Source organism: Palaemon carinicauda, chromosome 39 (genome assembly GCF_036898095.1).
Source record: "Palaemon carinicauda isolate YSFRI2023 chromosome 39, ASM3689809v2, whole genome shotgun sequence".
Classification (NCBI taxonomy): Eukaryota; Metazoa; Arthropoda; class Malacostraca; order Decapoda; family Palaemonidae; genus Palaemon; species Palaemon carinicauda.
In genome coordinates this window covers 53,288,410-53,303,660 of record NC_090763.1, presented here as the reverse complement: position 1 = coordinate 53,303,660, position 15,251 = coordinate 53,288,410, and the positions used below count along the sequence as shown (strand labels likewise).

General features: G+C 42.0%; 1 pseudogene; it reads right to left on the bottom strand.

Moving 5' to 3' along the window:
* Positions 1 to 1,230: 1,230 nt before the first annotated feature.
* LOC137631445 (piggyBac transposable element-derived protein 4-like) lies at positions 1,231 to 3,410 on the bottom strand (annotated as a pseudogene).
* Between the last annotated feature and the right edge of the window lie 11,841 nt (positions 3,411 to 15,251).

The window sequence follows — 15,251 nt, the reverse complement described above, 5'->3', positions numbered from 1 at the left end:
ATTTTTACTAAATATTTCAAAAAAATAAGTTTGATTTTTTAATCACTTACAGTAAAAATTTTACAGAAAATCTAAGAATTCAAATATTTACATAATCTTCACAGGGATTTCATCCCAGGTGGTGTCTTGAGCACTGGAGAATATCTGAAGCAAATTCGTCGAAAACGGAGAGAGCTGAAAGCATGAGAAAAACGTGAATTCCAAAATTTTTTGCAAAAAAGCACAAAAAATAAATTGATCCTTTTATTGGCTACCAAATGACTATTATATACATATGAAAATTACTGAAAGTTATGTAATATATTGGTATATGATCTAAGAATACAATTATCATAAAAAAATTATATATTTGCGCACTTTAGTTTGAAAAAGACAAGTAAATGATAGTACCACCTTTTGAGGGATGATTTTTCATGCAATTCCTTCAAATAAAATATGTGGTACATCATCACATATGAGCTCAATCACACTGAAAATTATGCAATTTATAGTGAATTTTGTAAGGAACAAGAATATAGCAAGTTTATCGTACTTACAATAAAAACAGAGTCACAAGGGCAACCAGAGTCCAAGGTTGTGCGAGTGTCGAAGGCAGCAGCTGTCGGAGGAAAAACAAGTGATTAGAAACGTGAATGAACGCAAGCATTCAAGACGTCATTTGACCTACTATATAGTGTTATATTTTGTTAAAATTTCACCTGGACCCTTATAGAAGATGTACAGTCAGTTTTAAGTAAGAAATAATCAAAATAACAAAAAATATATCCGCTAAGAGACAATAAATTTGAGAGGGCAGAGTTATCAGCCACTTTTTTCTTAGAAAGTGCTACAAACTCTCAATCACACTGAATATTACATAATTTATAGAAAATTTCATAAGGAGCAGGAATATAACAAGATTATAGCACTTACAATAAAAACCGAGTCACAGGGGCAAGCATAGGTAGAGGAGGTGTGTATGTCGCAGGCAGCATCGGTGGGAAGAGGAACAAGCTATTATAATGTATGCTTTCAAGAGGCAATTAGGCTTACTGAACATTATTACTTTTGACTGAAATTCTACGTCAATCTTTTCAGAGGATACATGATAACTTTGAGCAACAAATAATTAGGAAAATAGGAATCTGTAAACCCCGAATGAACACTAAAATTGAGAGGGACGACTTTTCATGAAAATGATAAATTCTCAAAACTTTACTGCAACATGAAAGAAAATATGTGGTGTCTTACCTAGACATTTTTGCAATTGGCACAGCAGATAACCTGGTGGCTGGCACAGACAGGTTTATGACAATGAACAAAAGAAATTCTGCTTTTCTTGTGGGTGTTACTGGGACACATGTAATATCTTGTGCGTGTTTCCAACCGAGAAGACGCTGCTTCTTGTGGTAATTCAGGAAGATTGAATGTTATTCTCATGATATGTTTCAGATCACGAGAGAGAAATGTGAAGAGCCTGTACCTACGATTTACCCATACGTAGTACAAGCCCTCCGTCAGCTCCTTGTAGAACTGCCGCCTACACTTCTTTGGAAGACTCGTGTTGTCGGTGTACAGAATATAGGAGTTCACCCTCACCATGTTGAGCATTCCAAAGAAGTATGCTAGAGGCCACCGTCTCGTCTTTCTTGCGCAGGAACTGATGCTGCATAGCTGATCAGAGCAATCAACTCCACCCTTAGTTGCATTGTAGAACATCTGAATGTCAGATTTGTAGTTCTCGATGACTGAAGGCTGGTGGTGGAATGTCGACAGCAGAAGAACCCACTTGGTAGAGTTGACCCTCTGGCACTGCAAGGTGATGTTGTGGGCATAGGAGAATGCAGCCACAGAAGAACCAACTTCCATCTTCTTGTTGATGACACACTGAGGAATATAGGGCTTCTGTCTGATAGTCCCTACCAGGTCCATGCCAACATCCTTCAGCGACAGGGCTAAGGGCAGGGAGGTGAACCAACTGTCTGTTGTCACCGTCCTACCTCGTCTGTGGTATGGCTGAACAAGCTCCATAGTAAAAATCTCTCCATAGTAAAAATCTCTCCTAACGTCATCCCCTTTTGAAGCTCAACACTCCCCTTGCCCATGTAGGGGATCGCATTGATCATGTAATGTGTGTCAGCATCACACGCCATGACCACCTTCAAGCCATACCTGGAGATAAGAAAAAACTATTGGTAAAAGTATTGCAATTATGAATAAATAAAAATCACTAAATAGAATAAAAATAAAAATAATACATGTAACAATGAAAATAAATAAACAAAATATATCACAAATATATATATATAAAACAAGTATTATCATAAATTATTTGTCATAAATTTACTTACTTTGCAGGTTTATTTGGTATGTACATTTTGAAAGGGCATCGTCCACGGAAAGGAATCAACTGCTCATCAACAGTTATATGAGGCCCTGGCTTGTAGTTCTCCTGACAGTGCTGGATGAGCATATTCCAAATCTTGCAAATTAGGGCCATCTTGTCTGTCTTGCGAGGTTCCTGTCGAGTGGCACTGTCGTCTAAGCGGATGACTCGTAGAAGGAAGGCAAACCGGCGCTCAGTCATGACAGCTCTGTTGACGTGAGAGCCATCTAGCAAAGACCACATGTCCGATGTGGCCACATGGTTGTCCTTCTGTATTCCTGACAGGATCAAAAGACCAAGGAAGGCCTTCAGTTCCATCACAGAGACTTCCCCAAATATGTAGCTATCAGCCTTCTTGAATTGTGGTCTCAGAGTCTCTATCTTCCGGTTGGTCTCTACACAAATGGCGTCAATCATTGTGGCATCAAAGAAGAGACCAAAGAAATCACAGGGCCTTGTAATGCCATGTACTATGGTGCTGGAACTCCCCCTGGGGATGTAATGGGTATCATATCTAGGCAGGTCTAGATTGGCATCCCGGTGCCAAACTGTGCCATCCCTTGCCTTGACACACTCCTCTTTCAGCTTCTTGAAAGCAGTTCCTACAGCACCCTGCAACTGGCCCATTCTCCTTTTCTTGCTGCGCAGTTCTGCAGTCGTCAAGTTCTCTGATGGTATGTCTTGAGACATACCATGGGACATAGAGGGTCTTGAAGGGGGGTCGTCAGGGTCATAAAAGACTTCCTCGTCTACTGGCATGATGTCCAAATCATTCACAATAACATTGACAGACATAGTAACATCGGAGACCACAGGCTTAGACTTCTTACAATGTTTGGAAGCGGTCCAAGGGTCGTGGGAACTTGTCGAAGCTGAGGGGGACACCTTGGAGCTGTTTGAATAAAAACTCAAAGCATTGAAGTAAAATACCCCATTGTCCTCGTGGCCTTCATCAACCTCATGTGGGGCATCCTCTTCTTCCTCACTCTCACTTTCTGGAAGGTTAATGAAAGTCTTCCTCGTAAAGTGCGTTCGAAGAAGCCATGCTCTGAAAAGAAAAAAAAAAGAAAAATTAGGAAATCAGAATATCCGCCATATTTCCTTCTAGAAGCATGCCAGCTGGCTGCCGGTAGTTCTAGAAGTTTGGTAAATCTTTCACAAAAGTTGTATAAAAATATCAATAACACAATGACAATTATGCTATAATCAATTATATGAAAACTTTGACTTTCACTAAACTCACGTGCAACGCATCGCTGGGTCATAAATGACTGGTATACCCGTGAAAAATGTGTGGCGTCGAGATGTACAGAGCAGCAGCTACAGCACGTCCGACATCTGCAAGAGCGTATGCTCAACTGCCGATTCACGGGCTAACATTTTGACTGATAGCAGCCACAACTGCGCAGTTATTAAAAAAAAGTCTTTTTGCACAGCGTCCTGGTTATATATGCCCAGCGTTACCTGTCCAAGGTTAACAGGTTAGACAGTTCTCTGTATCACGAATGGACGAATCCGCTAAAGTTAGAACCACAGAACATCGAGGCCCGTCGGTACACTTTATACCTACAGGTTAGAATTGAGGGGGAGCTGGCTGAGGTGGGAAATTCAACTTTGAATAACTCTGGTTTGTAAAATTAAGAAAAAATTGAAGGAGTTTTTTTTTTTTTTGAGAGAGAGAGAGGTGCTGTGTGTTATTTGGTTATATGCACAGCATCCTGTACAAAACTTTCATATTTCAAAATAGGGAGGCACTCTTACTGGTGGGTAGTAAGTCCATTATTATTATTATTACTAGCTAAGCTATCACCCTAGTTGGAAAAGCAAGATGCTATAAGCACAAGGGCTCCAACAAGGAATAATAGCCCAGTGAGGAAAGGAAATAAGATATATATAAACGAGCTGAGAAATAATGAACAATTAGAACAAAATATTTTATAAACATTAACAACATCAAAACAGATATTTTAAAAATAAACTATAAAAAGACTAAGTCAACCTGTTCAACATAAAAACATTTGCAGCAAGTTTTAGCTTTTGAAGTTCTATTGATTCAACTACCCGATTAGGAAGATCATTCCACAACTTGGTCACAGCTGGAATAAAACTTCTAGTATACAGTACTACGTAGTATTGAGCCTCATGATGGAAAAGGACCGACTTTTTTTAATTAACTACATGACTAGTATTACAAACAGGATGGAACTGTCCTGGAAGATCTGAATGTGAAGGATGATCAGAATTATGAAAAATCATATGTAACATGCATAATGAACTAATTGAAAGACTGTGCCAGAGATTAATATCTAGATCAGGAATAAGAAATTTAATAGACCATAAGTTCCTGTCCAACAAATTAAGATTAAAATCAACAGCTGAAGACCAAACAGAACAATACTCGAAACAAGGTAGAATGAAAGAATTAACACTTCTTCATAATTGATTGATCACCAAAAATCTTAATATTTTCTCAATAAGCACATTTTTGGTGCAATTGAAGAAGACACAGACCTGATGTGTTTCTCAAAAGTAAATTTGCTGTCAAGAATCCCACCTAAAATTTTAAAAGGGTCATACAGAGTTAAAGGAACATTATCAATGCTGAGATCCAGATGTTGAGGGGCCACAGTCTTTGACCTCACAATCATACTTTGAGTTTTGTTAGGATTCAACTTCATGCCCCATAATTTGCACCATGCACTAATTTTAGCTAGATCTCTATTGATGGATTCAGCACCCCCAGATCTAAATTCACATGGGACTGATGCAGCATCATCTGCATAAGCAACAAGCTTGTTTTCTAAGCCAAACCACATGTCATGTGAATACAGTATGAAAAGTAATGGGCCAAGAACACTACCCTGAGGAACACCAGATTTCACATTTCCATATTCACTAAGGTTCCCATCAGCAACTACTCTTATCAATATATTGCTTAAAAATTCAATAATAATGCTCAGAAACAACCCCCCCCCCAAAAAAAAAAAAAAAAAAAAAAAAAAATAAAATAAAATAAAATAAAATGGTAAATTTTCTCCCCTGGAATCTGACAGACACCCTGGTCCCATACTGGAGTGAGGGAGACTACCCCAGCAATGCCCTAACCTGAAAATTATAGGAATGAGCAGGCCTGTATTTGTTATGTACCATGTACAAACTCAATAAAAGAATCCTCCTCCCCTTAGAGAAGAAATAGTTTAGAATGAAGTCCTTGGCTTTGGTTTTCATACTACAATCCACCCCTCTTAGAGGTGGGTGGGAGAGGACTACTGTACTGGTACATTAATCCCTCACCATGTCGCTCCCTTAGCATATCTCAAATGTATAAATATATTACAGTGTATGTATATCTACAGTATATCATAGACTCCTCTATATAGTAGGCTTCTGAGGACCGGTATATTTTTTCATTTTTTGATAATTTTTTGTTAATAATGGTCATGTATGAATTCCGTGCACATCTAACCCAATCAAAACAAATAGAACATTTCTCAAGGACCTAAGCCTTCCCCCCAATTCAGCAGAACAATCACTATGCATCTGACAAATCTCAAGACCCCATTTAAGGTTAGTTGGGTTATCACTCCCACCTGGATCTATTTAGGCTCAATTGTGCTCATCTGTAATAAAAATACTGTATTCAAAATGGAAAGTCCACATTACAACTTCCCTTCAAAAAGGGGCTTAGTACTTCCAACCCTTCTCTAAAAGACCACCATACTGAGAAAGTTAGGCTCACAGGACAAAATCTCACTAAACCAGGACAATACAGAGCAAACTACTGTACATGTACACCCAAGCTTGTATAACCATATACAGTAGTTTACAAAGCACAGGTTATAGAGACCTACCAAATTAAGCCTACCCAGTCTTGAAATATGAAGAATTTTACATTAATTTTATTTTAGTTAACTCCCCAGCAGTGGCAACTCGTGGGTAAAATTACAGTAATACCTCGACATACGAGTGTCCCAACATACGAGAAATTTGAGATATGAGGAAAGTTTCGAGCAAATTTTTGCACCGAGATAGAGACAAATTTGAGATACAAGGATATAAGACTGTTCCCTATGCAGCCGCTAGGTGGCCGAGTGTGCGAGAGGCTTCTCACCAGAACACCATAGCTCGCTCTTTCCCGAAGGGTCAGCGCAACGAGAAACCAAAGTTTCCGCGTCACAAAACACCGAAGTGTCAGAGTGACTAAAGTTACGAGAGCCCTAGGGTTCAGTGTAACTTAAGAGACCCTGAAGGGTCAGCGTAACGAGGAACCGAAGTTCCTCTGTCACGAGACCCCAAAAGGTCAGCGTGACTGATGGCACGAGGTCCCGAAGGCTCGACATTACCATCGTTACGAGAGCCCGAAGGTCGACAGAGTCCCGAAGGACTCCTACTGTCATGAGAACCCGCAGGATCAACATTACGAGAGCCCAAAGGCTCACGATCATGCCAGCCAAAAGGGTGATCGTAACGAGACCCCGAAGGGTCAAGGAGAACCAGCAGGTTCAAAGATCTAAAGATAACATCTCCGCAGGGAGGTTTGTTCTCCCGAAGGAGAACGTCGCTTAAGATCTCGCTCCGCCCCTGGAGGAGAACCATAAGCGTACAGGGGGCCGCCAATGCCCAGAGGCGGTCTTCTCTCAATAACAAGAGACTCGTTCCCCAAAGGGGAAACCTGCTTCAGAGAAAGCCCTGCCACCGCCACTGGTGGATCAGCAAACTTCTATAAGTTATCTCTCGCAAAGGAGAGGAAAGTTCTCCCAATGGAGATCACCTAAGACAAGCTTTCTCCGAGCTCTATGGGAAAAAAAGCGTAGGCGTAATAATATCTCTCTCGCGAACGAGAGAGAAGTCCTCCCAAAGGAGGACATCGCCTAAAACGAGCTTTCTCTCAGCTCTATGGGGGAAAAAGCGTAGGCGTAATAATCTCTCTCACGAACAAGAGAGAAGTTCCCCTCAAAGGAGGAATAAGCCTTAGACTTGCTTTTCCCCAGTTCAAGGGTAAAAAGCACAGTTTTAGGCGACGAGATAGCAGAAGCAAAACTCGTTGAGCTGTCCGCAATTCTTCCCGAAAGGGGGAAGGTTACTGAACAGCTGAAGTGAGGAAGCTCTCCCTCGGAAGGGGGGGGGGGGCACAACCCAACCCCGGGGAAGGTTAACACTCCCTCGTAAGGGAAGGTTCTCCAACCCCTGGAGGCAAACCTCCTGGCAGCAAACTATACTTCCCATCCACATGCCTTGTTCAAGTTGACGGTTGACAGCGAGTGCGACCTTGTAACGTGGGTAGCTCACAAGCTACCACATTAAGCGCGGAATAAGTCACCTTCCTTTAAGATAATTCCTCGAAAGGGAGCTGAACTGTTATAATCTTTAACTCGAGTAATGAAATAAACACACGGGAGAGTTGAGGACCTGCCGAATACCAACACGGGAGGGCGGCAAGGTAGGGGAGTAGTATCAACACAATGACAACTCCCTTACGGGGGAGGCCACTGGACACGTTAACAGTAATTAAAGTAACACGGATCTAACAACATAAAAGTATATTTCCATTTATAAATATACAGTATACACTCATATACAGTATATGTATAAGATAAATGAAAACACACGAGAAAAAAAAAATAGAAAAACAATCAAGGCTAGTCTTTGCGGGAGAGAACGGCAGCATGTCCGTTCTCTACCAAGCCAAAAAGTAAAGTGGTTACTCAGCCGAGAGGTGTGAGTGAGCGGGGTAGCCAGTCTACCCCAACCACCACCGGCTAACTAGCGGATGGGGCAGTTATCCCACACTAAAATTATCATGGCTCATCTTTCAGCTACGCCGAAAGTATACCCCTATAAATAGCGGAGGGTTTGTACCTACGCCAGAACAAAGAAAATTTAGTCCTTAAGCCAAGCACTGCGGCATCAAAGGCCATTCAGCGCTGTATAATGCAAATTAATTAATCATACCCGTACTCTCACATTTGGTATCATTTTAACTTCTAAAACCCATCATAGTCGTACAATATCATCTAAATGCAAAATAAAGAGGGATTAAAAGGATTATAAAATAAATTATCAAAATTATTTAAAACTCATGATAAAAACCAACTCTGTATAAAATTTTTCAAGTTTGGGGTATCACAATTTTCTCTCAGTATATCTCTTAAATGTTTGTCCTGGAGAAAATTTTTCCTCCTCTGAAGATTAAAAACAGGACAATCGACTAAAATATGTTTGATATCTATTGTTACTTGACAGGTATTACAAAGAGGGTCCTGTCTCCCCTCACCAGTCTTCATAAAATAATTGTGGGTTGCATGTGTATGGTCAATATGCAGTCTAGTTAAAATTATGTCATCCGTCCTACTTGTAGAACTACAAAATGACCATTTATCCACTGAAGGGTGGATTTGTTTCAATTTTGTATTGGTGGTCAGTTCAGACCATCGAGCCTGCCATTTATTCTTACAGTAAGAATGAATCTAGCTTTCAAGGTCTTTGTAAGGAATAATTAAAGGGGCTAGTTTAACTAGTCCTGAAGCTTCCATACCTGCCTTATCTACTCGTTCATTTCCATCCACCCCAACGTGGGCAGGGACCCAGCAGAAGTGAACACTGATATTCTTCTTAGACTGCAGAAGTACTAATCAGTCCTGCAACTCCTGTACTATACTAATTTTTTTTTATTAGACGTATTTGCACCGACTCGCAGCGGTGCCCTTTTAGCTCGGAAAAGTTTCCTGATCGCGGATTGGTTAGAATTATCTTGTACAACCAATCAGCGATCAGGAAATTTCTCCGGGCAAAAAGGGCACCCATGCGAGTCTGTGCAAATCTGCCTGATTAAAAAGAATTGACTATAGATGATGGCCTGCCTTAATTTGTCTAATAAAAAGTAAAACGCTATTGGAATCCGTAAAAATTTTTATAAAAACTATATTGATTATCATTTCTAAAATTATGTTGGACTGCGAGAATTATTGCATACAGCTCAGAAGTAAATACTGAACAAGAGGATGGAAGTTTCTTTCTAGTAACAGTATCACCTACAACAACTGCAATTCCAACTCCTGCAGCCGATTTGGAACCATCCGTAAAACCAGGTTTCCAATGATGTTGAGCAGCACGATTTAAAAAAATCGCTTTTCATTACCTTACTGGGCAAGGTATTTTTCCCTCCTGCCATACAATTTATCATGATGATTATACCACGGGGGAGACCTTGGATATCCTACCTCTGCTATCTATGTGTAAACCAACCTACAAGACTGACATTTTTCAGATTTACTTCCAAAGGCTTGGGCACTTATGATCTGTTGAAACTCAATCTAAAGGAGCCCAAACATATTTATTGTTAGGATTGTTTCTTATGGCGAGGGACTTAGCTATAAAACCTCAAACTCGACTCCTTTCTGCGGATGGAAAGGGGAGGCATGCCCAAATCCACAGAAGAACCCTGGAGCCCTAGCAACAACTTGAGCTAATTTTTCTCCAGCATCCTTGTCACCTCTGCTAACAAAGGTAGGGCTTTGGCTAATATTGGACGATACTTCGCAAACACTATTGTCCCGCAATAACGGGGATGGTGGTCAAGAAAAGATAGGAAATACCTGTTCTAAAAGACGCTTCCTACCCAAGGCTCAGCCACTATCTCTGCCAGATTACCCATTGCATAACTGGCATTCTCCTACCCGCAGTAGCAGGAGAGGGTATAATGTCAACATCAGCATCATCCCTTACCTCCTTTGTCCCTCTTCCTGAACTGGGAAGGCTGGGGGCATCAAAAGGGCTGTGCATACATGGGCAACTTCCATGATAAAGAAGTTGCAAGTGGTCCTCATAAGGATCTAGAGGTCAGGGAGACCTTTCTTCCATCCAATCTTACAGGACATTCCAAACCCAAAGATTTGGCTGTAGAAGCCATCGAAGAGCCAGAGCCCTAGAAGGAGATTGCCCAGTATACAAAAAGTTTTACAAAGAAGTCCTCCACTTCACCACTGCCAGCACATAACCCCTTATTAAGAGTGACAGACCCCAGCACAGATACATTCCATAGCGTCCATGCTGCATCTAGGCCAACTTGTTTTGAGAATATGTTATTTTTATTACTAAAATAAATTTTTGAATATACTTACCCGATGATCATGTAGCTGTCAACTCCGTTGCCCGACAGAAATCTACGGTCGGGATACGCCAGCGATCGCTTATACAGGTGGGGGTGTACTCACCAGCGCCATCTGTGGTCAGGTACTCCAGTACTTCTTGACAACAAGACCTCAATTTTCTCCTCGGTCCACTGGTTCTCTATGGGGAGGAAGGGCGGGTCATTTAAATCATGATCATCGGGTAAGTATATTCAAAAATTTATTTTAGTAATAAAAATAACATTTTTCAATATTAATCTTACCCGATGATCATGTAGCTGATTCACACCCAGGGTGGTGGGTGGAGACCAGTATACATGTTAACAAAGAAGCTAAGTATCCCGTATTTCATTTTTATTAGTTATTCAAAATAACAATAAAAAATAAATAAGTACCTGGTAAGGAAGTCGACTTGAACCATTACTCTGCCTTTAATAAGTACGTCTTCCTTACTGAGCGTAGCGGTCCTCTTAGGATGCTGAACGACTCTTAGGTGGCTAAAGTATAAAGGGCTGCAACCCATACTAAAGGACCTCATCATAACCTCTAACCTAGGCGCTTCTCAAGAAAGAATTGACCACCCGCCAAATCAACCAGGATGCGGAAGGCTTCTTAGCCGACCGTACAACCCAAAAACAACAATAAAAGCAATCAAGAGAAAGGTTAAAAAAGGTTATGGGATTATGGGAATGTAGTGGCTGAGCCCTCACCTACTACTGCACTCGCTGCTACGAATGGTCCCAGGGTGTAGCAGTTCTCGTAAAGAGACTGGACATCTTTGAGATAGAATGATGCGAACACTGACTTGCTTCTCCGATAGGTTGCATCCATAACACTCTGCAGAGAACGGTTCTGTTTGAAGGCCACTGAAGTAGCCACAGCTCTCACTTCATGTGTCCTTACCTTCAGTAAAGCAAGGTCTTCTTCCTTCATATGAGAATGAGCTTCTCTAATCAGAAGCCTGATGTAGTAAGAAACTGCGTTCTTAGACATTGGTAGCGAAGGCTTCTTAACAGCACACCATAAGGCTTCTGATTGTCCTCGTAAAGGTTTTGACCTTTTCAGATAGTACCCAAGAGCTCTGACTGGGCAAAGTACTCTCTCCAGCTCGTTACCCACCAAGTTAGATAGGCTAGGGATCTCGAACGATTTAGGCCAAGGACATGAAGGAAGCTCGTTTTTAGCCAAAAAACCGAGCTGCAAGGAACATGTAGCCGTTTCCGATGTGAAACCTATGTTCCTGCTGAAGGCGTGGATCTCACTTACTCTCTTAGCTATTGCTAGGCATACTAGGAAAAGAGTTTTTAATGTGAGGTCCTTGAAAGAGGCTGATTGGAGCGGTTCAAATCTAGATGACATCAGGAACCTTAGGACCACGTCTAGATTCCAGCCTGGAGTGGACAACCGACGTTCCTTAGAGGTCTCAAAAGACCTAAGGATGTCCTGCAGATCTTTGTTGGAGGAAAGATCCAAGCCTCTGTGGCGGAAAACCGCTGCCAACATACTTCTATAACCCTTGATCGTAGGAGCTGATAGGGATCTAACGTTCCTTAGATGTAACAGGAAGTCAGCAATCTGGGTTACAGTGGTATTGGTTGAGGAAACTGCATTGGCCTTGCACCAGTTTCTGAAGACTTCCCATTTAGATTGATAGACTCTGAGAGTGGATGTCCTCCTAGCTCTAGCAATCGCTCTGGCTGCCTCCTTCGAAAAGCCTCTAGCTCTTGAGAGTCTTTCGATAGTCTGAAGGCAGTCAGACGAAGAGCGTGGAGGCTTGGGTGTACCTTCTTTACGTGAGGTTGACGTAGAAGGTCCACTCTTAGAGGAAGAGTCCTGGGAACGTCGACCAGCCATTGCAGTACCTCTGTGAACCATTCTCTCGCGGGCCAGAGGGGAGCAACCAACGTCAGCCGTGTCCCTTTGTGAGAGGCGAATTTCTGAAGTACCCTGTTGACAATCTTGAACGGCGGGAATGCATACAGGTCGAGATGGGACCAATCCAGCAGAAAAGCATCCACGTGAACTGCTGCTGGGTCTGGAATCGGCGAACAATACAATGGGAGCCTCTTGGTCATCGAGGTAGCGAACAGATCTATGGTTGGCTGACCCCACAGGGACCAAAGTCTGCTGCAAACATTCTTGTGAAGGGTCCACTCTGTGGGGATGACCTGACCCTTCCGGCTGAGGCGATCTGCCATGACATTCATATCGCCCTGAATGAACCTCGTTACCAGCGTGAGCCTTCGATCTTCGTATCCATGTAGGTCTTGCCGGTGGCACGACAGAGGAAAAATTGAGGTCTTGTTGACAAGAAGTACTGGAGTACCTGACCACAGATGGCGCTGGTGAGTACACCCCCACCTGTATAAGCGATCGCTGGCGTATCCCGACCGTAGATTTCTGTCGGGCAACGGAGTTGACAGCTACATGATCATCGGGTAAGATTAATATTGAAAATGGGATAACACTGCATCCCTCCCTTTCAAGATGACAGTAAGCTACCAGCTATGGATTATACATCCATCCTAAAGCATTTCATAGTAAGAAAATGGCAAACTATGACTAATGAAGAATCAGAGAAATAAATTAGTAATAAAGTTTTTCCAAGTGGATCATCATGCCAGAAAGGTAAGAGGACAGAAGTTATTTGAGAAAGACAAAATGACAAAGTAATTTGAGAAAGATTGCATATTGGTCATATAAAATTGACTCATGGATTTTTAATGTGCACACCTCATGAAACAGTTCCCAAGTATAGTGAGTGTGATGCTATTTTAACCATCTAACATATATTTTGTGAATGTACTGTTTTTAAAAGACTTAATTTCTGGTCAGAAAACTATAACATCTTATCTGATCCTGAGTTTTTTCCCGTTTCTTAGATTTTAATGTTTTAAGAAACAGGTTTAATAGATAAAATTTAAATATCTATTTGTCATAGGCTTTAATTTCTAGCTTATTTTCTATCAAAAAGATCGAATACATTTCATCTCCTAAATTTATTTGTGTTAGCTCCATAAGAGTCAAGTTCGACTTCCTATGCTGGTAAATTTTAACACCTTTAATAATAATAATCCTATTAAAAATCCAGTTGGCCAGATGGTTTGCTGCCTAGTGAGCCGGAAAAGTCACTGACTATCCACCAGATAGTACAAATCTCATGAATTTTTCCACAGTGTCTTGGATACATAAGCCCATCATCTTGACAAAGTACTTCCTGGCACCCGACCACTGGTCAAGCCACAAGACCATCTGGAGGGAGGCCATGGCAGAAGACTCTATGGCTGCCGACTCAGAAGCCAAGAAGTACGTGCTCTCCACCTCGAGTCCCTCCACGTAGAGGGGCCCGCCAATTCGCACACTGATAGGTCAACTGGCAGAGATGATGTTGCAGAAGATTCTAGCACATAGAACCATTACTGCCTCTAACGTGAGTTGGGCAAGATTTTACTGGACCAACTGCAAGCAATTGTGTTCTCAGATCTGCAAACCTGATACTGTAATTACCTTGAACCAGAACCAACGTAGGAAAATTCAACCACAGCAGCTCCAGAATGGCTTGAGCTTTTGAGGAGCACATGGCCAAGATCCAGAACCTTTGGGGCATGAGAATCCTGATAAGTTTTCTAACAGTATAGTACTCAATGGCCGTCTCAACTCTGCTGAAGACATTCCATATTATGAAAGGTTTGTATATTGTATACAAAGGAACAAATTTTACTAGGAAAATATAAAAGGAGACTTTGGGATCAGGCCATGTCGTCCTGATGGAAGTTCCTTCAGTAGCTTCCTAAGGGTATATATGACTACAGTAGATACTCCCAGAGAATTAAACTAAAGGTTTCACAAAATTCTAACTTCTGGCGCGAGTACCATCAAGGTTTCCCTTTAGGATATCGTATAATAACAGGGGACGTATACTTGACACGCCACATAGCTATCTGCACCCCACATAGCGTTTACACTTCAAGGGGGAAGTTGGTGGCAAGATATGGGAGGAGCCATTACAAAGTTCTCCTCCTCCGTTACTGGTATGGTACTCGGATGACGTCATAAACGACGCCATCTTGGCTTACGTCATAACCGCCCGCGTCCTCCATTCCTTTTCTAGTAGCGTCTATGACCAGGCGTTTTTCCTAGTTGTTCGCTATTTACTGCTAGCATGTCACAATCTTCAGCTGCTTCTGCCTCTGGAAAGTTGAGTACCATATTTTTATGTTGTATAAATTAGAAGAAATCCAAAAAGCCAAGACCACAGCAGCATCAGGCTAAACGTCAGCTTCCGGCAACCGCTGCTCCCAAGTTGGTGGCTCAGCCCCAACAAACCTTCCAACTGGTACCCCAGCCGATGGAGACTCAGTCACCAGCCTTCACGCCCGCCTACGAGAGGCAGTCGACTACCTTTCGTCCCAGAGGTAGAGGCACCGGCAGAGACTCCTCCCGACGTCCCTCCAGAGGGAGAGGAAGAAAGGGAGCAAGCGGCCGAGGTGGTAAACCCTTGGGCAACCAGAAGCAATGAGATGCTTCCGGTGGGAGGATGACTCCGCCTCTTCCAAGATCGTTGGACCTTCGATCCCTGGGCTCACAGCATCATTAAGAACAGACTAGAATGGAGCTGGGAAACACCACCACCAGCTTTCCACCGATTCTGCCAATACTCCACCCCCTTTCTGGAAGAATATGTCCAAGAACTCTTGAACAAGAAGGTGATCAAGAAGGTAAAGTCCATCAGGTTCCAAGGAAGACTATTCTGTGTT